Source organism: Mauremys reevesii, linkage group 23, assembly GCF_016161935.1.
Source record: "Mauremys reevesii isolate NIE-2019 linkage group 23, ASM1616193v1, whole genome shotgun sequence".
NCBI classification, from domain to species: Eukaryota; Metazoa; Chordata; order Testudines; family Geoemydidae; genus Mauremys; species Mauremys reevesii.
This window is the reverse complement of record NC_052645.1, coordinates 21909280-21933288: the sequence shown is the minus strand read 5'-3', so window position 1 is coordinate 21933288 and position 24009 is coordinate 21909280. Positions and strand designations below refer to the sequence as shown.

At 45.6% G+C, this 24009-nt stretch overlaps 1 long non-coding RNA gene across 2 annotated transcripts; it reads right to left on the bottom strand.

Moving 5' to 3' along the window:
• Positions 1-911: 911 nt before the first annotated feature.
• LOC120389228 lies at positions 912-20693 on the bottom strand. Of its 2 annotated transcripts, none has more exons than XR_005590823.1 (3): positions 20574-20693; positions 12175-12274; positions 912-2357 (listed from the first exon to the last, which is right to left on the bottom strand). It is a non-coding gene; the product is annotated as an uncharacterized LOC120389228 (long non-coding RNA). The 2 variants fall into 2 exon arrangements; XR_005590824.1 differs by lacking the exon at positions 20574-20693 and adding an exon at positions 12399-13514.
• Positions 20694-24009: the final 3316 nt, after the last annotated feature.

Below are 24009 nucleotides of genomic sequence, written 5' to 3'. Positions count from 1 at the left end.
TGGAGTAACTCCACTAACTTCAATGGATCCACGCTGGCATATGTGACTCCTGAGCCTGGCTTGGAAGTCACATTATTATTCAGTATTGTAACTGCAACTCTGATCTTTTTTCTCCATTTTGCCTTTAAACAGCCCAATTAATGAAACTGATGGTGCTTAATCCTTGCTGGAGTCAGGTTTTAGCACTTGGTACCACGCCATTATTCTGAAATATCGCTGTGCTTGGATGACATCGCTAATTGCTGTGAAGTTTCCTGAGTGATAGTTTTCGTTCTGTTGTGCTGTAGTTTATTGCCTTTTCAATATGGCAACATGCAAAGAACAAGACAGAGATAAAATCACAACCTATGTCCTTCCCCCACCCCTGCAATGAAAAACACAATCACAGTCGGGTATGTACCCTGGGATTTGGCATGTGCAAGCCACCCAGTGCAGAACTCAGATTCCCAGGCAGGTCTGGCTGCTTCGGGGCATTACACAAATGCCGGGTGCTAGCTGAGATGCCACCAAAAAGCTGTGTTGCTTTTCCAGAATTGGGAGATCTTAGTACGGATGGTGCAAGATGTTACAGATGTGAGTTTGTAAAGGATTTAGGGGCATTGGGGCCATTTAGGTGCTTTTGAAAATTCCTCTCCCCTCCAATCTTATGCTGCCCCTTTGCACCAAGGTGAATTTCACCCTGGCCTTTAACGAACATGGACTGAACATTTAGCAACACACAACCAAACCAAATGGCGCCCCAAATACAGACGCTACGTGGGCCTCTCTTTTAATAAGTTTTAAAACAAATGCACTCAGTGCCTTCCCTGTTTTGTGTGTCATGGGTCATTTAAATGCCAGGACAGGCAATTTTCAACACTACGATTTTATTACATCCGTTAGGGTTCATTCCCTCCTACACCCAACTAAAAGAAACAAATATCATGACATGGTAAATCTTGAGAGCCACCCAATAAGAGATAAGAAGTAAAGTAGCTGCTGGGTTAATGGCTGGAGCTGGGAATACCCATTCGGATAGAAGAGGGGCAGTGCCCAGGGGAAAGGTGAGGGAAATAATGGTTTGGTGAGACTTTAAGAGCCATTCATCATCCTCTGGGATGCTGAGAGGCTCTTGTCAGTCAGGGAGAGATGTGATTATCCTCAGGATCAATTTTAGGTGAATGCAGGGGGCCTTGGTTCTTCTCCCCACCCTCTGCAGTTCTACCGTCTCTGGCTTTGTCAAATGGGTGAAGAAAAATATGAGGGGGATAAAATTACGCTCAGTGGAGGGGCATAGCACTGGGGATGCTTCCACTCCTGCTCCAATGGGCTCCGAGAGGCATTCTGACCCTCTAAGCCTCCCAGGGCAGCCTGGCTCTGTGCCAGCCCTCACCACCAGCTGAGCCTGAGCAGCACAACTGAGCCCTGAGCTGGTGGGGACGGCTCAGGGAAATGGACAGGACAGCCCTTAAAAAGGTGCCAATGGCCATGAGTGACAAAGGTCCAATTTGGCCCCCTCACTGGCTGCCAGTGGCACCTTCCAGCATTCCAGTAACTTACATCTGGATAGATAATCTCGGGATAATTCAAGGCATTTCCTGCAGGAGATGCCTCCTGCCAGAGACACAGAGCAGCTAGAGAGGAGGTGTTTCTGATGGCAGATGCATTCTGTGGGAGGGATCCAGAGGGCATCTCCTAGAGTGGGTATTTGGGGAAGTACAAGGGAACGTGTCTCTTTTCTGTAAAAGTATCAAACGTAACAGTGCTACCACTATCAAAGCACCGTGTCTTGTCTCAGCCAGTCCTTGGGCAGACTAAGGAGAGGATATAACCCAGTGCTGGAATCCAGCAGTCAGGAGCCAGACTCGGGGGCGAGGGGGTGTCCGGAGAACTCCTGCTGGCCAGGGTTGAAGCATATTAGTAGAAGCAACAGGTCATGTATAGTGATGCTGCTCTCCCACTGCCTAAGCTCCCCGCTCTGAGGAGAACTCAGCCTCCCGTCTCCAGGGCTGCCAAATCGGGCACTTTCATCAGCTCCACATGCAATTTAAAAGAAAGTGGTGGCGGTGGTGGGGGAGTGTGTGTGGGGGGGGAGACACTGGAGAAAGATTTACAACAATCCAGGCTGTGAAGCAAAAATCAGAGCAGAACACACTAGAAAAGAAGTGCTTGTCCTAATCAGAAGGGACAGCGGCTCGTCTTAGGCAGATTACCCTTTTAACTGGCTTGCTGTAAAAGTCAGTCCAACTCAATGTTGGCTCTCCAGTGAGAGTTTAGCACTGTTAGTCACTTCCGTTCCTGCAGCCGTTCATCCTGCGTTCTGTGATGCTGACACTTTCAACAATGAGGTGAGACTTTTTCTTTCTTTTCTTTTTACTCTGCAAAAGAAATTGACCCTGCATCAGAGCAACTCTCTGTTATATTTGTAGAGCTCTAAGTGTTCTAAAATTACTGACAAAAATATCATGTTCACTTACAAATCTGCAAAATAACCAGCTGAAGTCAGGAGGGGATGACTAAGGTTTGAGGCTATTTACCCTCCCATGACAGCTTTCGGAGGCCTGCTCAGGCTGGGATCACTTGACTTTGTTGGCACCAATCTTCTTGGGAATGTTTCTTTTCCTCTGAGTGCCAAGTTTTCAAAACCAAGCACTTAAGTTGCACTTGTAACTTTGTGTGTGCATCTGTTAGAGTTCATGCATGAGCAATTTGTGCACCCAGACCTCCATGTTAATGAATGAACAGATGTTATGGGGCCAGTTTAGGGAGCCATTTATGAAAATTTTGCCCTTTTATACCTTTTTCAAAAAATCGCCCTGAAGAGCACCGTGTGGTTATTTTTGGTGGCGGTGATGGGGAGAGAGAGTGTGTGTGTGTGTGTGTGTTCAGGAAGTAATTAATAATTTTCAGAGAGAGGATCAGGGGTTGGACTTTTTTGTCTATTTATGTGAAGTCTGTTTCTTTTTAAAAAGTTGAATCCCAGCTTGAAACGGTGTGTGTGTGTGTGTGTGTGTGAGTGTGTGTGTGTGAGTGATTTTATTTTGTATATTTCTGTCATAAACAAACCTAGTGCTGGTAAAATGGGGTTGGGTCCCCAGAACAAGGGCAGCAGAGGTGGAATCAAGGCTAAGCTTTCCCGCGCTGTCTGGTGCTGGAGAGACCCCCTGCAGGGCCGGGGAGGAGGGGGGTGGGGCATCTTTCATGCACACTCCAACCGTGGCTTGGGGTCTGTCAATGTGGGATCTACACAGAGTGAAGTGTGGTGGTGCTTTTGCAGCATGGATCCTGGCCTAATAAGAACTGGAATGGGCCCACCAGGCCCATCTCATGAATAAGCCAGCAGGAGACTAGTGGAGAGACAGTAACCTTCTCGTTACAGGCAGAGCTTGGTTCTGTTTTGTGGATGAAATGCTATCCTCATTGGGCTGCCTTCCAACCCATACTGCCCAACGTATGTTCATCCGTTCTTTAGAGGACGCATGCTGCCCCCGCTACAGTGGGACACGAAATCCACTGGAAATGCACTTAATGCAATTCTGTTCCATGCACCTTAATTAAGATACTTGAAAAGCAAAATCTTTATTGTTTCAGGCCCTGAGGAAAACAGATAAGAGCACATCCTACTGCTGAGCCAGGTTTTTATCTGCTCCATTGTTATCTGCGGCCCTGTAGTAATCTTTAATCTTTATACTTTAATTTGTGAGTGAGACAAAGAGCTTTTTCATCCTTCTATGTGCTAAATGACATGCTCAGCTCCCTCCCTCTGGCATCTCCTCTCTGACTCACTCATTAGAAGCGATTTGAAAATGTGCTAATGACAAAATATGTGTTTTGATCTTTACTTTTATGAGTAAATAAAGAAACTTCCCTTTGGGGTATTTTGAAAGCCTTTTATCTCTCTTTTCTCCTCTGCCACATAGTGGTGAGCACCCGGCTGCAAACTGCAACTGCTCTGGGGTTAGCATGGTCCACCAGAGATGCCAGGATGTAATAATGCCACCTTGGTGATGGTAGCAGGCTAGGGAGGACCCTGGGACTTTCAGCACAGAGAATGTTTATTTGATAGGAATACAGTGATAGCCTTAAACTTGTCCCAAGTTTCTCCTAGTAATTTCATTTTAGCTGCTACATTTCAAAGTGACACAAGGAGAATCTATGGGTTCTCGACAATGTGGAGGGCTGGGATATGGCAGAGCATGTGGGCCCCTTCCTCCCATCCTCTTCTTCATGACTTCTCCCATGCCAACCCTGCTGCATGGAATATGAGCATGTGTTATTCCCAATCCGTTTCCAAACACAGGACACCTGCTCTGTAGACTCCACGCTCACCCCTGCCCTGGCGGTTGATTTTATTAACAATAATACAAACACAGAACTCAGGCCTACTCCCCAGGCTGGGCAGCTGCTGCTAGGGTTCCTCATTCTGAAATGGTCAGTCTTCCCCCTAGATCCTCCCTTTCTCAGAGAGGCCTTCTGACTTCCCTTATAAATCAGGTAGGATAGTGAGCTGCCTGCCTCAATGAGTCAGCCAAAGCCATGTAACCTGTTACCAGCAGGAATGACACCTGCTAACAGGGGGTTGCAGACGGCATTGCCAACCTGTGTTAGCTCTGCAATTCCATTCCCTTCGGCGCCATGCTCATTCGCATCTCAGCTCCATTACAGTGGGTGTAAAGAACATTTAAAAACTCAAACACCAAGTTCTTCCTCTCCTGTGCTCCCCAGTGTCTCCTGTCTCTGCCTGGTCCATCTTTCAGACTGCAAGCTCTTTGGGGCAGGGGCAGTCTATCACCCAGCCTCAGACTTGCTGCCAGCGTGTAGCACGCAGCTGTGGGACCTGGAACAGGCCTGATGATTTGCAAGGGGCACACTGCTAGAGAGGAGAATCAGGCTCCTGTATTCCTCCTGGGGAAGAGTTTCCTCCTCCTCCTGGCCTGGGTCCCAAGGAGAAAGGCGGGCATGGCCAAGGGGTTGAACAATTTGCACCAAGCAGCTGCTCCTTCGGCTTGTTGTTAAAGGCTGCTGTAACGAATGCAGCTGGAGGAGGCCCCCTCCCAGTGCCGCGGAGAAGAGCCAGGTGTTGTATGTGGCTGGACAAGGAGGAAGGAGAAGGGTAAGGCTGAACAGGAGGGGTACTCAGAGAATCTGGGAAGTGCTCTCCCTGCCAGAAGGAGCAGTGGGTGCAGGTGGCAGTGCATGTAATCCCACTGAAAGGAGCCATGGCTACCTCATGTGACTTGTTCCTTACAGCCAGGCCTCCCTGCTGACTGCCGCTTTGCAGCATCACCTGCCAGATGGGTGAGAGAGGGACCAATCGCTTGCGGCTCTAGCCAAGCATTCCAAGCTTCTACGCAGAACCAAACGAGACCAGACCTACTCTCACTCTGCAGAGAGTAAACAGCCTGAGAACGTCAGTACCGCTAGTCACAAAAGACAGGGCATCACTGTCATCAGAGTTAGGGGAGAGAGACAGAGAGGAAGATCCAAGCTGCTGATTTCACCAGTATAGAGGGAATTTTATCACCTTTTTTATACCCTTTGCCCAGTACAGTCTCTCCTACAGGGCAGGTGCACATGCCAAAAGGGACGCAAACTGCCTTCTGCAGCGCCTTCCTCCCCTGAATAGTCACTGCTAGTCCAGAGCTCAGAACCGCTGATTAAAAGGATCTGAGTAAAGACTTTCGACTCATGCATCCTAATGTGATGTTGCTGTGCAACCAAGGCAGAGCACCCGGCCTGCCTTGCAGCGGGTGTACCTGTGGGAGGAGAACTTTCATAACACAAGTCTCTCTGTTGACTCACAGGAGGCCAGGCAGCCTTGTTCCTCCTTTGCGCTCCTTCCTCGACACAGGACAGCTGTTTCTTGAGTGAGCCCAGTGGTTTTTGCTTCACTTATGCTAGTGGGCCTTCCCTGCACTTCTGATTTTTCTGCCTGACATCTGTTCACAATTTGTTTCTTGTTTGTCAACTTCTCAGTGTGCCCCTCCTTGTCTTGCCGTGGCTGTTGGGCTGAGAAGAGCCGCTCACCCTGACCTCATGTGCTGCAGTTTAGCATTAGGAAATTTCTCTCGTGCCCTCCTGGACCCTGTTTGAAGGAAGTGCTGTTATTTCTCACTAAAGTGCAGCTCAAACTTTTGATTTGCACCTGGAATCCCATCGTATCCCAGCCCAGCCCTGCACTGAGGTAAAGACAGTGTCATGAGGGATGAGAGCAGAGCCGTGTGACATATCTAGATTTCCCATCTAGTTTCATTTGTCGTCAGTTTTGCTGAGCACTGTTACGCAGCTGCTGCTTGGCATGTGACAGCTGCCTTTATTCCACTGGATGATGAAATGACTCTTATGTTTCAGTTTGTTAGGGATCAAATTCAGCTCTAAGTTCCTCAGGTGTAACCGAGAGCAGAATTTGTACAGGGCCTTGAGATCCTTGGACATGAAAGGGAGGTATAAACGGACGGGAACATGCCCGCTTCTGGCACCTCGTGCCATTGACCCATCTGCCTTTGTTCAGGGGTAAGGTGTGTAATCACATGTTCTAGCCACCATTCCCCTCCTCTCTTCCCCACCCCCCTGGGTTTGCGACTCCTCCTCGGTGTGGCTTGTGATGTACGTTAGATGGTTAGCGCTTTCCGGCCCAGTCAGGCCCTGAGCTCGGTTGGGGCCCCTCGAGCTACTCGAGTAGAAATAATAAGGAACAATGAACGCTAACGTTCTGTCTTCTCATTCTACTCTCCAGGCATCCTCAGACCCTTGGACCTTCTCCCACATTGTCTCCATCCCAATCGCCTTCCTCCAATTCCATTCTGCAAGATTCCATTTAGTTTCACCTGGAATTCTCATTCCCCCTTTGCTCTCACCCAGGCTGATGGTCAGGGACGTGTGTGAAAAATCCTCTCTCTTCCCCAGTCTAAATCTTGCTGGTTTAAACTTCCCTCCAGCCTTGGAACCTGATTCGAACCTTCCTATGTAAACTGACAGGAGTTAGCCTCAGTGCTGCGAGGAGTCCAAAGAACAACTTGTGCGGGTGGCTGGAGTGCCCTGCTGAAGACTCGTGTCTGGAAGCAGGGGGTCTCCAGAGACAGCAACACATTTGGTGGCCAGAGGGAATAGATGCTTGTGTCTTTCTTGCTGATGCAGCTACTGGCACAACTTCCCCTGCCTGCTGAAGGTGATCCGAGTGATTCCTGGGTATGTGGGATATCCACAGAGAGAATTCCATTCGGCCTAAACTGGATACGTGGCTCTCATGGCCAGAGAAGCAACAGGCCTCCTCTGAGAGCACCAGGCCACCAGCTGCAGAGAGACGGACTCTGTCTTAGCACTGAGGAAAATGAAGGCATCCCAGCAACGTTACAGCTGGAGTGTCACAGCTGGAGGAGCAGAATCTAAGTGAAGAACATGGTCTGTGAAAATAAACCAACGGCAAACTCCTCCGAACTCCAGATTAATAAAAGATGAGAAGTGAAAATAAATTCCTATGTCAGGGTGCCCAGCCTAGCGCAGTGCTGCTCCACCTTTGTCTTTGCATGTTGTCCTTTGGGTAGCAATATGAGCAAGGCAGGGTCCTCGCAACTCACTGGCACCTGTTCACAATCCCCAGGCTGAAAACCCCTGGTCTAGTGGTCAGAACTGGGGACTATTCCTGCTTCTGACACTGACGAATTCCTTACCTTCTCCAGCCTCAATGAGAATATCTATTACTCTAGCTCATTGTAAGGCCATGGCTAGTAAAGGTTTGCAGAGGAGGAAATTCAGAGGTTTTTTATGGTGCCTGGGTCTTGTGCTGGCCCCTCTGCACAGCTGTGAATTTCACCCAAAGCATGTTGAGAGGCTTGGATAAAAGGGGCTATATATAAATATGCAAAGTATTATTAACGATGTGATAAGCTGACAACTATTAACTTTAGGGTTTTTTTCACTCCTTATAATAGAGTCTAAATCATTTCTCAATAGCAAACTATGTAATTGGGCTTTGAGCAAGCAAGGAAGACCAAAAGCATCCCTATGCAGTTTCACTAGTGGCCCTGTGGGGTGAGCTCACATGGATAATCTGCTGTAGGATTTATCAAGCCAGAGTGGAGAAACAGTCTTGTCTCCGACACTGCAGCCAGATCTTGGATCATTTTTGCAAACACCTAGGGAGGGCTCCAAATGCATTAGCAGGAGATAGACAAACCTGCAAGTTAATTTGCTCCCTCAGCAGAGGCTTTTGCCTTAAATTCAGAGGGACCTCTTAGGTTTCTGGAGCTGTTCATCAGAACAGCTGTCTCTCTCTTTCACAAGGAAAACAGCCCAGTTCTCAGTGCCTCTGGCCTGCCATTCATTCGCTTTTAATTTTCTAAATTAAAATGAATGCTACAAAAATTAAAAACCCATATAAACTTCAGTGAAGGGCAAGACAGAGAGTAACAGTCAAAGAAGCTGCAAGGATAGAAAGGATCAAGAGATTCTTCAATTCTCGTAACAAGTTCACCTTTCACAGATGATAAAATAATTGGCTCAACAAAAATTCAGGAAGCCCAACGTCCCAGAGTACATCTAGCTTTTGCTACCTTTAATCATTATAAGAAATCACCAAGATGCTCTCGCCCCCACTCATTTGAACTGTCTAAGTTTCTCAGATTTGATGAAACTGCCTCTCCTTCAAGGGGGTCAAATCTGGTTCACTAGGCTTCGTTCTCAGTGGCAATCTGTGGTCACTGGCATTAACCCAGGGAAGAGGTTGCACTAATACCTCCAGAAGAGGCCACGGGCTGAGATCCACAGCCCCAGGGTGTGCAAACAGTCAGGCTGTTGAGGAATGTGTGGATCAGCTTTTTCTCTCTTGGGAGGAACCATCTACCTGGAAAATTGCCAGAGTGGAAATAGATCGATTCAAAACCTAGGAAATAAGCCTAAATTTCCCAAACCCAGAGCACGGTCGCACTTTCACAGATTCTCACTCTCATTCATTTGTGGGGGCGGGGAAACGGGCATCTTCTACTCCCCTGTAACAGACCAGGAGACACTAGCCAGTCTGGTACCAGCAAAGAGGTGTTTGTGAATGCCTGATCCCCCTCCAGACCAGCACCGGATGACGGGGGCAAAGTTTATTAGTTTACACAAGGCCCACTGATGCTACTTTTGGCTAGTGACACCGTGGCCCTGGCATTGAAAGCCATGGAAGTCTGGCCACCAACTTCTGTGGGAAGAGGCTAATATCATGATTTGTGTCGCACTTCACTGGGTGGGCTTGTTTTCTTCCCTTGTGTTACCTTTCCTGTGACGGGGCTGTACACTCGAGGTCAAATTAATGGGCCTGTGGTTTCCTGGATCACTTTCCCCCCTTTCTTAAAAATAGGTTCTAGATTAGCAATTCTTCAGTCATAGAGTTTGACCCCTGAGTTTACAGATTCATTAAAAAACCATGTTATTGGGCTTGCAATTTCATGTGCCAGTTCCTTTAATACTCTTGGACAGAGATTATCTGGGCCCCCTGATTTAGTCCCATTGAGTTTGACTTCTGCCTCAGATATGGTAATTTCTGCTTCCATATCCTCATTTCCATTAGCCACCCTACCACTAAGCACCTCAATACCCTTATTACAAACTGAGGCAAAGTATTGGTTTAGGTGTTGGGCCAAACCTAGATTATCTTTAATGTCCACCCCATCTTCAGTGCTTAGCAGTCTCACTTGTTTCCTTTTTATTTATATGGGGATAGAATATTTTACTATTGGTTTTTAATTTCCTTTGCAAGATCCAACCCCACTTGGCTTTTAGCAGTTCTCACTCCCCCCCTACACTTGCTAACCTCCAAGAGGTGGCGTTCCTTGCTGATCCATCCCATCTTCCATTCCCTGCAGGCTTTCTGCTTTCTCTTAATAACCTCTCTGAAATGCTTGCTCATCCAGCTTGCTCTTCAACCCTTCTCTAGGAATGTTTTCCCTTTGCTCAGGATGCAGCTCCAGATAAGTTCTGCAACTTTCACCTAAAATAATTCAAAGCCTCCTCTACACTCAGATCTTTAAAAAATTAAGGGAATTAGTTAGGGAAGTGGACTGGACTGAAGAATTCAAAGTTTACTCCATTAAAGTCAGCGGAAGGGATAGCTCAGTGGTTTGAGAATTAGTCTGCAAAACCAACGGTTGTGAGCTCAATACTTGAGGGGGCCATCGGGGGCAAAAATCTGTCTGGGGATTAGTATCCCTTTGAGCAGAGGGTTGGACTAGATGACTTCCTGAGGTCCCTTCCAACCCTGATATTCTATATAAATCAAGGACCCAAGTTGCAGACATATTTTTATTTATCCTTTCATTCAGATTAACTGAGTTAGCTCATGATCACTTGAACCAAGGTTGTCTCCTACTACCAGTTCTTCTATGACATCCTCACTACTCACCCATACCAAATCTAAAATGGCATCACCTCTTGTTGGTTCAGCAACTGTCTCCCATAACAACACAATTCCCAGTGGAATTTATTTAATTAAAAACAAAGGTCTCTAGCCATATTCAGATCAGATCCTGGGGGTCTGTAGCATCCCCCAAGCACTATCCCAAGGTAACCTTTGGTAGTTTTCTTCCCAAAAGTGAATTTGACCCAAACAGACTTTGGATCACAAGCTAAATATGGGTCAACAGTGTAACAATGTTGCAAAAAAAAAAAAAAAAAAAGGGAACATCATTCTGGGATTTATCAGCAGGAGTGTTGAAAACAAGACACAAGAAATAATTCTTCTACTCTACTCCATGCTGATAAAGCCTCAACTGGAGTATTGTGTCCAGTTTTGGCATCACACTTTGGGAAAGATGTGGACAAATTGGAGAAAGTCCAGAGAAGAGCAACAAAAATTATTAAAGGTCTAGAAAATATGACCTGTGAGGGAAGATTGAAAAAATTGGGTTTGTTTAGTTTTGAGAAGAGAAGACTGAGAGGGGACGTGATAATAGTTTTCAAGTACATAAAAGGTTGTTAAAAGGAGGAGGGTGAGAAACTGTTCTTATCTTCTAAGGATAGGACCAGAAACCAATGGGCTTAAATTGCAGCAAGGAAGGTTTAGGTTGGACTTTAGGAAAAACTTCCTTACTGTCAGGATTGTTAAGCACTGGAATAAATTGCCCAGGGAGGTTGTGGAATCTCCATCACTGGGGATTTTTAAGATCAGGTTAGACAAACACCTGTCAAGGATGGTCTAGATAATACTTAGTTCTGCCTTGAGTGAGGGGACTGGACTAGATGATCTCTCGAGGTCCCTTCCAGTTCTACACTTCTCTGATTCTATTGGCTCCTGTACCCAGGGTTAATACCATGGGCACCATAGGTGTCTGATCTCTGCAGAATGTGCTTCTCTTTTGAAAAGGCCCCTTCAATTGTTTTTTTGCTGTTCCTTTTTTCCCCTCAAGGGAAGAAGACTGACGAGGGGTGGGGCACGTGAGCTAACGTGAAAGGAAAGCTGAGGTGGTATTGCTTCTAGGGAAAGCTTCCCCAGAACACAGAGAGAAAGATTTCCAGGAACTAGAGGGAAAAAAATGCTTTGGCTGAATTAATTGTCATTTCTGGTGACTGCTCAGCAAGCAGCTGGCACTGCATGGCCAGGCACTGCTGTGATATTTCTGTATGATGTGACATTTAGGCAACTAGATAGACTCTCTCCCCCTCCCCCTTCCTGATGAAAAGAAGTTCTTTTCTGATTGAGCTAATTATGCTGATTGAATTTCCTCTCTCTCTCTCTCTGGGAGTGTGAAAGGTTTCCTTAATTTGATGGGGGTAATTGTTATGCACACACTGTCAGATGTTAATGCGATTCCTTGATTGACAGGTAATCAGCACATCAGTTGTACAAAAAGAGTGAATAACTCTGTAATTTTATTTCCCCTGCTTCCACTGTGTGGGATGTCAGGAAAATCTCAATTAGCAATCAGGGAAGAGTGAGCTGTTAACAATTCAATGGAGACTGAAGCAGCAGCAATTGCAAGGCTTCACTCTGGCCCCAACCAAGGTGCTCCAGAGGCTACCTGTGGCATAGTGTTCATTTCTGATTATCTTATTCTTCCTGTTCGTGGGAGAGCCTGAGCAGTGCTCTCATGCTCACCAGCGTCAGGGGAGAGTTCTACAGGCGAAGGGTGTGTGCACACATAGCTCTCATCACTGTTCATAAGAGCTTCAGAAACCAAACACATCTGAAATCTCTCCAGCTCTCTCAAGCCAACCTACCAGTGGAATGACATGGCACATCACAGGGAGAGGGGTAGTGATGCTACCCTCAGTGCATACCAACAGCGAGGCAACTAAGTACTCAGCTGCCTTGGGAGATCTGCAAAAAAAAAAAATTTTTTTTAAAAAAAGCCAGCAATTTAAAATCACATGGGTTTCATTAACTAGAAGGGTAAAGACAGTAGTTAAAGGAGAGCATTTCTCTCCACGTTGTCTCAACCCACCTTCCAGGGACATTGCTAACAACTGGCTCCAATTTATACAGAAGTCAGAGGAACAGAGGCGGAGGGAAGAGGGCAAAATAAGCTACAGCTGGACTAAAGAAAGGTCATTGGTGACAAGTGTGGGCCCGAACACTCTCCCAGGCTTTTGCTCAGCAGTAATTAAGCACAATGGGGAGCAGGTCTGAGTGGTTGTTTCTTGTTGCAATTTAAATTAGGGGTGGGGAAGCTGGCACAGAGGCAAGTGGAACAGACCCCAGTCCTTGCCCCAAACTTTCCTAAGACCTGACATATTTTTTATCCTCAATACACTTTCATTTTTCCAGAACTTTGACAAGCTCTAGCCAGGATGAGAGGAGGAAATGTCCAAAAGGTACCAAAGAGGCTCCTCTCTTGGTGTGGCTGCCCCCCTGGAAGCAGGAAGCATTAAACAGAAAAACCACTTTCTGTGAGACTCCTAGGGGACTTGAGGAGCCTGAGGAATCCTATAAGATTCCTGTCAGCAGCTGGACTTGTGGGAGCTTCTCCCAGCTGTTCTCTAGGAGTTCTGAGGATCCTCATTTAAACAAAACTGATGTGATTTCATGCTTTGACTTTCCTGCTCAGTGTCCCAAAGGGCTTCATTGCTGGAGCTGGGTCAACAGTTTTCAAATGTGCCAGCTAACTCTGACTTGACATTCAATCTAGCAACATTTGCACCCAGGTTGGGTGCTTTTTTTTGCAAACATTAGGGAGGCTGGAGTTTGCTCACAGCAGCAGTCATGATAGAGCTTTTATTTGTGGCAATACTGCTGTGGATGAGCAAATAAGTTTATTACCACATAAAGGGTCCCCCTTTATGAGCTTCCCAACCCTACACATAATGGCTGTGTGTTTGGGATTGGTGGGTTTAGAATGCAGAGCAAAAAATACTTTTTGCTACATGCCCAGTAAACAGGCCTATTTTTTTCTCTCTCTCCCTGAGTCAGGACAGATCTCAGTTATTTTTAAATCTGTGGTTCAGGTACATAACCAAACAGACTGGTCTTTCCCTGCACAAGGGGGACAGGAAAGGATTCCCTATAATCTAGGCCCATTAACCTCCTGTGTCTTTCCATAGCACACTCCCCACCCTCTCCCTGAGAGATTCAACACCCAAATGCTTTCTTTGAACCCCATTCCTGTTTATGAAGGGTAGGTCACCCAATCAGAGAAGAGAAACCACATGGTGTGACTTAGGTGACCAATCACAGTCTGACTATCAAACACTCCACACACTAGTCACTATGGTCAGTATATGAAAACCCAGAGGCCTACATGTGAGTGTAAAAACAATCCAGCAAACAATTACAAATATCAAGTATAATCGTAACAATCGCAGCTAGTTCATGGACGATTCATGAACATAAAAGGAATCCATTTCAGCACATACATTACTGGGAATGAATGGGTCAACCACCTCGATTTACAGAGCTAGAATTCCTGTTTTGGGGCTTTCAGTCTTTCTATGAGGCTCAGGTAGGGTGACCAGACAACAAGTGTGAAAAATCAAGATGGGGGCAAGGGGTAATAGGCACCTATATAAGACAAAGCCCCAAATATTGGGACTGTCCCTATAAAATTGGGACATCTGGTCACCCTAGGCTCAGGCTTCTATGCAGCCAGTGCAGGAAACAGGCTATTCAGGAAAAAAATTTCCATGCTGCAATCCTGCGAACTTCGATGGGATTGCGCAGGGTGTAAATCGGTGAAAAGCTCTGCCCATAATGGAGATGGAACAGGAGACTCAAGGAGCTTAGTTATTCTTAGCAAAAGAAACTGGGCTTGAGAAGAGAAGATTAGGATGGGACCTGGTTGTAGAATATAAATCCTGGGGGAAAGGAGACGCTACAAGGCTGCAAGAGCCACTATCATGTTTCAGGACACAGAGGCATGAACTCCAGCTATGAAAAAGTCAGAGGCTGGATGAAATTAGGCAGATTTCCTTTACGCAGAGCTAAGCCATATGTGAAATAAGCTGCAAAGGGCAGCAGCAGGAGCAGCTAGCAAAAAGCAGATTAAAAAAATAAGACTTAGGTATCTGAAGGCAAAGAAAATATTTGACAGTAGGCTGCAGCGCTGACTCACTGTCGCAGCTGGGAATAGGGCCGCTCAGGCTATCACATCCAAGGCTGTCTACTGAGACGACAGACAGACAGACAGACAGAATGCCGTGCACCGGACACACAGCATGCAGAAGGGCAGATAATGGCAGCAGGAGGAGAGGAACCTACCAGGGTGAAAGGAAACTATTTGCACAGAAATATACAATTTCTCTGTGCAAAGGCCCTGGTCCTGAAATAAGGAATATGTGAGGCGGCCCCTGAGTCCACACAGAGCTCTGCTGACTTCCGCAGAGTTCTGCAAAGGAGCAGGGATGCGTCCATAGGGAGCTCATTGCAGGAATGGTGCCTAAATGATCATATCTCCCTGCAGCTGAGAGAGCCTGAGTAAATCACCTCCTCTAACCTCAGCACAATATTTTGCAAAAAATTAACCTGGCATATATATTTTAGTATTTATTACACTGTATAATGAAAGATTAAACACTAATTATACCAAACTGTTCAGTGCATAGAGAGTCCTGCAGGTAATGTCACTACTTTGGAGTGCTAGAGAGAGCCACATAACCTTTTTTTCCCCCGTGAAGAAAGTAATTTCCAATTTAGCAAAGCCGTCATTTGGCTGGGTTTTTTTTTATGACCTGAATCAGATATTTCCCACTGATCTGTGTCTCATGTACTTTGGAATGCTTCTGAATCGACCGGGGTACAGGACACATTAAACAAATTGCCTCTAAACCTCTTTTATTTTATTCTCATCAGAAGCCAGCAGTCCTGATCCAGGATGAGGGTTTATATCAGCACAGTCATAATCTGTGGATTTCAGTCTAAAGTTCACGCAGTGGGTGCTCCAGTCAGCTGGCCCTGACGATCATAGTGTGGTTAAAATCAGAACAGTTGCTCTTTAAACAAAGGACACTGTGGGGTTCAGTATTTATTCTCTCATTTCCAATGGAAATTTGTTCAGTCAAATTCTTTTAAAATCTGTCAATGTCACATGAGCACCTCCCTCTAACACCAGTTTGAAATAATCTAATATTTATCTTTAAAGGGACATCAACTGAAAAAAGAAATCACCCCATGAGTGTGAATATTTTTGAACTACTCTTGTTAGAAGTAACTCCTACAATTACTAAAACTACATTTCACAGCACTTTTTGCACAGTGTGTTTTACAGTTTAACATAAGAATGGACATACTGGGTCAGACCAAAGGTCCATCTAGCCCAGTATCCTGTCTACTGACAGTGGCCAGTGCCAGGTGCACCAGAGGGAATGAACCGAACAGGGAATCATCAAGTGATCCATCCCCTGTCGCCCATTCCCAGCTTCTGGCAAACAGAGGCCAGGGACACCATCCCTGCCCAGCCTGGCTAATAGCCATTGATGGACCTTTCCTCCATGAATTTATCTAGTTCTTTTTTGACCCCTGTTATGGTCTTGACCTTCACAATATCCTCTGGCAAAGAGCTCCACAGATTGACTGTGTGTTGCGTGAAGAAACCTGCTGCCTATTAATTTCATTTGGTGACTCCTAGTTCTTGTGTTATGAGAAGTAGTAAACAACACTTCCTTATCTACTTTCTCTACACCAGTCATGATTTTATATACCTCAATCATATCTCCCCTTAGCCGTCTCTTTTCCAAGCTGAAAAGTCCCAGTCTTATTAATCTCTCCTCATACGGAAGCTGTTCCATACCCCTAATCATTTTTGTTGCCCTTTACGGACCTTTTCCAATTTCAATAGATCTTTTTTTGAGACGTGGCAGCCACATCTGCACACAGTATTCAAAGCCCTGGCTGGGATGATTTATTTTCCCTTGAAGAGTCTCTGTTTTAGTATTTCCTGTTTGTGCCAGTTTTTCACACAGCAACAGCAAAAAGTTAACAGGTAATTGTTAATGTAAACTCACAAAAACTGGTCTGGCGACTAAGGGACAAGTGTAACACCCCAAAATATATTTCTCCCCGCCGCAAAGTAACTGTCCTTTAAACTTTCAGTACCAAGGATTCTGAGCCTCTAACAACATGCAGGCATATTTCCTCTCTTTCATACAATTATAAAACATGACATCTTGTTCTTATTACACTTTAAAGCAAATCCAGTAAGGAGCTGTTTTGAGTTCTGGTTTTGTATTCACCATTTCTCATTTTGTAGAGCTGAATGTTTTTCTGGATGTACTCTGTAAATTGCACAGTGTCTCCAGCCTACCTGGCACGGAGCAGGGGAGGGATAGCTCAGTGGTTTGAGTATTGGTCTGCTGAACCCAGGGTTGTGAGCTCAATCCTTGAGGGAGCCATTTAGAAATCTGGGGCAAAAATCTGTCTGGGGATTTGCCCTGCTTTGAGCAGGGGGTTGGACTAGGTGACCTCCTAAGGTCTCTTCTAACCCAGACATTCTAAAATCATCTCACTCATCTTGTCATGGTCTAGGCAACCAGACAAGAACAAACACACTACAGCCATCAGCAAGAACACGCTAGTTTGCCAGTACCATAGCAATTTCACAATTTATTTCATAAGTGCCAAATTAAAGGATTTTAAGCACTCCACTATGTACCAAGGTGCTAATCAAAGTGTCCCAACTAAATTACAATATTCAGCTTCTCTGTTATTCCAATCACATCATAGTTCCTTGACTGTGCCAGGACTTCCAATTCTTCCTGCTTGTTTCCCAGGCTTCTTGCGTTCGTGTACAGGCACCTAAGATAACTAGCCGATTGCCCTACTTTCTCAGTATGAATCAGGAGGCCTCCCCTGTCTCACCCTCCTCCTTGTGTTTCATCCCGGTATCCCACTTCCCCGCTTACCTCAGGGCTTAGGTCACCATTCCCCGGTGAACCTAGTTTAAAGCCCTCCTCACTAGGGTAGCCAGCCTGCCTGCGAAGATGCTCTTCCCTCTCTTCATTAGGTGGATCCCATCTCTGCCTAGCGATCCTTCTTCCTAGAACAACACCCCATGGTCAAAGAATCCAAAGCCCTCTCCGACACTCCCTGCGTAACCACGCATTTACCTCCACAATTCGATGGTCTCTACCTGGGCCTTTTCCTTCAGCTGGGAGGATGGACGAGAACACGACTTGTGCCTCAAACTCCTTTATCCTTCTTCCCAGAGCCAAGTAGTCTGCAGTGACCCGCTCAAGGTCATTCTTGGCAGTATCATTGGTGCCCACGAGGAGAAGTAGGAAGGGGTAGCGCTGTGAGGACTTGATCAGTCTGGGCAGACACTCCATCACCTGCTGAATTCTACCACCAGGCAAGCAGCACACTTCTCGAGTCTCCACAGCAGATGGATGATTCCATCTCCCTTAGGAGGGAGTCTCCGACCACCACTACCCATCTCCTCTTGGGGGTTGTGGTCGTGGAACCCCCATCCCTAGGATAATGCATCCTAGGCCTTCCGGTTGATGGGGTTTCCTTCTGATCCCTTCCCTCAGATGATTCTTCCAAACCATTCTCTGGCGTAGTATCTGTGCAGAGAGCCTGAAAATGGTTTCTTACCTCTGTCTGCATCGGAGATACATGAGTTCTCCTCTTTCTTCTTCTGGAGATCACATGCTGCCAGTTTGCTTCCCCATTCTGCACTGCCCTCTCTGATTCTTCAGCATGCTGCGTCTGCAGTACCAAGCGCTGACTTCTATTCAGTCATGTAGTGCCCCACGTATAGTCTGTGAACCAGTGTATGGTCCCAATGGGCTACTGGAACCACTCAGACAGACACCTGCGTCTGCACCGAGCACTCGTGCATGAGATAACGGGGCTCAATACAAGGGTCCACATGTGCAGCAGATCCAAGAACAGAATCTGGAGCTAAGTTCTGAAGTGCTTTGATACCCTCCAGGATGGAAGATGCTACAGAAATGCAAGGTGTTACTCCTGTACCAACGCTGGTTAAAACTGCACACAGACAGAACAATAAACATGAAAACGTAAGTATTAGCTCCTTCATTCTAATATTTACCCACCTGTAGGATATTCAAGAATTTTCCTTGATAAGCTATTAGGTTTTGCTTTATATAAACACATGATGTGTTAAGTATAATTCTGTATAGAGTTGAAATTTGTGAACACATTAAGCAAAGATAAATGATTAAAAATGCAGGATCAAAATGTACACAAAGCAACTTCCCTTTCCCAGGCTATCCAGATCCACTAACAGCTGTTTCAGAAGAGAGTAGTTTGGGTAAACAACACTTGACAAGCAAAAGCACTTCTTTTAAAATACAGGGGCAGTCAATATCCTGACTGAACTCTGATATTAGAACATTGGTAACAGGGAAAAATAATAAACTGATTACAAACTGCAACAATAACCCATTGAAAAGCGAGGAAATCATTAAACTGTAAACTAGATTTTTCCCCTTGAAATCAAAACTTTAAAACTGTAATTTTCAGAAGAAAAAATGCAAATCTCAACGATGACAAAAATACTATAGGAACACAAGTCTGTACTACTCCGAATACTGTAATCTTATCTGATCACCAGTCCGGTTTAACTTGATAAGATAGATAAATATTCAAGCAGCTGTTAGTGCCTAAGGAAAACTGCTTCTCCATAGTCAGGCTAGGTCTACAGAACAAGTCTAAATCTCCATATCTGAATCTCACCTTCACTTTCAATTTACTAAATACTGCTGAATAATCTTCCTTGGAAGACATGTCTGAAAGCTTCTGAAATGTCACAATCCTTTAATAGGATTTGGAGAGTATTATGCAGTTGTTAAATATTTTACAAGTTGCTTTTGCGTGTTCAAGGATTGCTATTCAGATTGATCATTCTCTGCAATCTATTTACAATTTGAAGGAAAAAAACCCTACCAAATACCAAAAAGTACTACCTATATTTTACTGTTTTCCAAACTAGGATTAATAAATCCCAGATGTCACTGCATTTGCATGAAAAGATTAAATAAGTTCTGACAAGGTTTAAATGTAATTAGTTTACAAAACAAACTTTTTTTAAAAATTGACTGTATTTGGTAATTTAGAGTAAAAATTGCACTTTATTATAGAGGTTTCTCCTAATTTGGTGTTCTTCCTATGAAACAAGGAGTATACCCTCTGTTCAGTTTTGCAGACATGAAGTAAGGTATACTGGTCAGATAGATCTATCTATCAATTTAGCTAAATTTTGCAATTTTATTGAAATACTCCCAATATCTGGGGGGAAGGGATGGTATTTGGGGTGACTTTTTAAAGCCCCAGCTACTGCATTCATGTGATTATGTGAGAATATCATCCTTCTTTCCAGCATACTCCGGCACTGGCATTAACTTCTTGGTCATCACAATCAGCTTCAACAGTGGAGTCCTACAGATAACTATACACGAGAAACCCACAGATCACCACACCTACCTTCTCAGATCCAGTAACCTCCCCAAACACCCCAAGAAATCTTTCAAGATCCACAGGTGCTACACATGCCTATCACAAGATATGTGCACTAAATGCCCCAATAACTATAATGTAGGTGAAATCAGCCACTCACTATGCTCTCAAATGAAATCACACCAAAAATTATAAAAGATAAAAATACCATATCCCCTCTGGGTGCACACTTTTCACAAAGCGATCACTCTGTATCTGACCTCTCAGTCCTCATCCTCAAAGGAAACCTGCACAACACCTTCAAAAGATGAGTCTGGGAACTTAAATTCATGTTTGCTAGACACTAAAAATCATGGACTGATTAAAGACACTGGATTTATGGCTTATTGTAACCCACTAACTCTCCCCCACCCAGTTTCTACCCCCTCGCCCACTATGACTGAAGAGGTGTTAATGAGCCACTTAAAATAGAATATCTGGTTTTGGACTTTGTCCTAGGAGTGAGGTTACAGACAGGATATCATCTTTTTTTGGCAACAAAATAAAAATTTCCCATCTAGAGAAATTAAATTTCTTTTTGCCAGAACTGACACATAGGGGTTTTAAGGCAAACCCACAGACACACGATTTTCTTCCCATGGTGCCAACTTTTCCCCGTGGCTTTCAGTCCTGAGTCCAGGGGGCCTGTTGAGTGAGTGTGTTTGATGCAGCTGCAGCCATTTACATCCTGCCATCCTGTTTCCCCTCGAGAATGCTTCTTGGAACCCACCCTCTGCTTGGGCAACTCAGCTAAGGTTTCATTCTTCTGAACCCAGCATCTCTCCGTCCGTTCTGTCCATCAGCGCATACTACGTGAGTGATGAAAGACTGAGCTAGTGCCCCTGCCTGGCAGAGTATTTTGGCATCCATGACTGTTACATTTCCTATTAGTGAGGTACAAAAACACATTGTGAGGTAGCATGCAGATATGATGGGTGGGCCAGGTTCCCTCACCCAGGAAGACCCAGGAACAAGGAAGACCTGAGTGGTGCATGAGGTCTGAGGGAAGCTTAGGGAAGCCTGGACAGACACTGAGGAGTGTGGAACAGGGGAATTATTCTGGTGAGGGAAATACTGTGGAACTTTTCCAGGCACAGATCTCATTGACTGGGACAAGCGAGAGCTACACACTGAGTACACACATGACTCAGCCTAGTCAAGTTGTGTCAGCCTCCCTAAGCTTGTCACTCATGTTCACTGATAGATTCCTTTGATCTTGGCTCTTGGAATGGATGTCACTACAAATGACATCTCTGCACTGGCATATTGCTGTCACCAGATCACCAGGGAGTGCGGCCTGCCAAACTGAGTTGCATTAAAGAGCCCCCAGAGCCGCAGAGAAGGTCTGTTTACATCCAGTTGTGCTGACAGATCCCAGATTCAAAGTTCTTACACTTCTTCAGAACTTCTCTGCAAGCCTCAGCTCGAGACTGGGCTAGCGGCAGCTCATGAGGACAGGCTCTGGGAAGTTTCCAGTATTGCTTGCTCCCCGTTGATGGAAATACCATGACAACAGCCTTCCTTGCAGTGTTTCAGTATTTATTATTATTCATATCAGAGCTGTGCTTAGAGGCCCCAACTGATGTCAGGCCTGGTGTGCTGCGTGCCATATAAACACACAGTGAGAGACTCTCCCTGCCACATACAAAGGGAGGTGTCTTATCCTGATTTTACAGCTAGAGAAGTGAGGCCCAGAATGATTAAGCTGCTTGCCCCAAGGTCACACAGAGAGTCTGTGGCAGAGCTGGGAATTAAACAGCGATCTCCTAGCTCCCAGTCCAGTGCACTACAGCCACAGACACGTCCTTTCCTCTGCAATGATTCAGCTTCCTGCCAAGACCGAAAGGGCGGTATTGCTGGCAGAGAAATTGAAAACAATTTTCTATTTAAAGTTGACAGCAATGTTTCAAACCTCAGCAAAAGTGAGTTTGGTGGGGTCGGTTGGTTTTTGAGGTGGAGATCCAGACTGAGCCTTATTTATCTGAACTGAGTCTCCCATCCCTCACTATAAATTCCTTGCAAAGGCCATTTGAAGGGAATGACAATACTAGACCAGTGTGAGAGGCCACAGCTACAGTAGCATGCCTGGCATGTGTTTCTAAGCAAGAACCAGAAGGCCCTGTTGTCCAGGTTGTGTTGGGTGAACCTTTAAGGTGAGTGGGTTCCTGGGCCTTGTACTGACCCTGTGCACACAGGAGAATTTCATCCTTAGTGATAAGGGCCAAATTCAGACTGGCTGCAGGCAAAGTGCATCTCCACTGACATCAGGCCTGGATTTGTGCTTGAGTCCCAGGCCTGTGGCCATTCTGGGACTAAGTGAAGGTGCCAGCTGGTCTTTACCAGCCCCTGCTGGGCACTCGGAGAGACGGCTGACGCTGGGTGTGGGCCATGGGGTCTCCGGAGGCTCGGAGCAATACCACAGTTTGGGTTCTGGAATGAATGTCCGTGCACACAAAGCTCAGTGGTGTCACTAAAGGGGGTAACAAATGTGCAGCACCTGATTCTGCCCCCAGTTACCGCTGTGAAACCCCCTCTGGGATGAAGCTGAGAGACCCTTCAGCTCATATGTAGGCATACTTCAAACAGGGTTTGCACTAAGGCCATGTGCAGCTGTGGAATAAACTGACGTACTCCAGACCTCTGGATTTCACAGGAGTCTTCATTCATAGATTCTGAGCTCAGAAGGGACCACTGGGATCATCTAGTCTGACTTGTTGTGTAACACAGGCCAGAGACCTGCCTCCAATGTTATTTCTAGAGCAGATCTTCTAGACAAACTTCCAGTCTTGATTTTAAAAATGTTAGTGATGGAGAATCCACCATGACCCTGAGCAAACTGGTCCAGCGGTTAATTACTCTCACTGTTAAAAATGTACTGCTTATTTCCAGTCTGTATTTATCTAGCTTCTACTTCCAGCCACTGGATCATGTTACATCTTTCTCTGCTAGACTGAAGAGCCCGTTATCAAATATTTGTTCTCCATGTAGGTACTTACAGACTAATCAAGTCACCCCTTAATCTTCTCTTTGCTCAGCTAAATAGATGGAGCTCCTGGAGTCTATCACTATAAGGCAGGTTTTCTAATCCTTTAATCATTCTTTGTGGCTCTTCTCTAAAAACCCTCTCCAGTCTATCAACAACTTCCCTAAATGATGTGAATTTGTTAAAGCTTTTAGCTAAGGGCTTAGGGCCAGGTTTTTAAAGGTATTTAGGCACCTAAGTCTCACTGAAATCAGTGGGAGTAAGGCATCCAAATACCTTTAAAAACCTGGCCCCTAGTTCTTTAGCTCAGTCTGTGGAAATGCATGAAAAGTCATTCCATGAGCGTGAGCTCCAGACAGAGATTCCAGCCTTGTCAATCACATCACAGAAACCCCAGGGCTTTTTCTCCCACCTTTTTTTCTTGCAGGGGGACAACTAAAATTGAACCTAAAGGAAAAAGAAATCCTAGCATCTGCCAGAGTTGGAGCAAGCTGCTAAAGAAAATATTGGATTGAAAAAGCACCTGGGGAAAACCTCCAGCACCAGAGTGAGAAACAGCAGCAAAATGATCAACTGTAATAAAAAGAAATAGAGAGAAAGGGAGGCTAACCAGAGGGTGTTGACATCTGCAGACAGAGAACTAATATTAGCAAGAGAAAACCAGAACTTCCCCGTAATTTTGGGAAGATTCTGGCATAACGAACCCATGCAAACAGGCAGGAAGTGGATGAAGCCAGCTTGCTGGTGACCCTCACCAACTGCTAAGGGGCCTTTTGCGCTAAGGATACAATAGTAGTTTTATAAGCTGAAAGCCCCTCCATGTGTATGGTACTCAGCTCCTCAGATACAACCCATCCCCCTGGCTTTAGATTGAGATATTTCTTCCTTCCCTCTGTCTTATTCTGCTTTCACCCGGGAGTCTCTCAGCAAACCGATTCCAGCCTGAGGGCAGAGATCCGGTCTAATTGCTGCCTGCTCTCTGTGACAAAGGTCCCCACCACTAGCAGCCCCCATTTGGGCCTAATGCAGCTCAGCAAAGCGGGGTTGTGGAAGGTAGGTCCCGGCTGGCCTGGGTCAATCGCTGGGCTGTGGTGGCAGAGGACAGCTGGCTTGCTACACCTCAGCGACGACTCCTGGGGAGTCAGTGCCCTCAGTGCACAGCAGGAGGTGGCTGGCTGAGAAT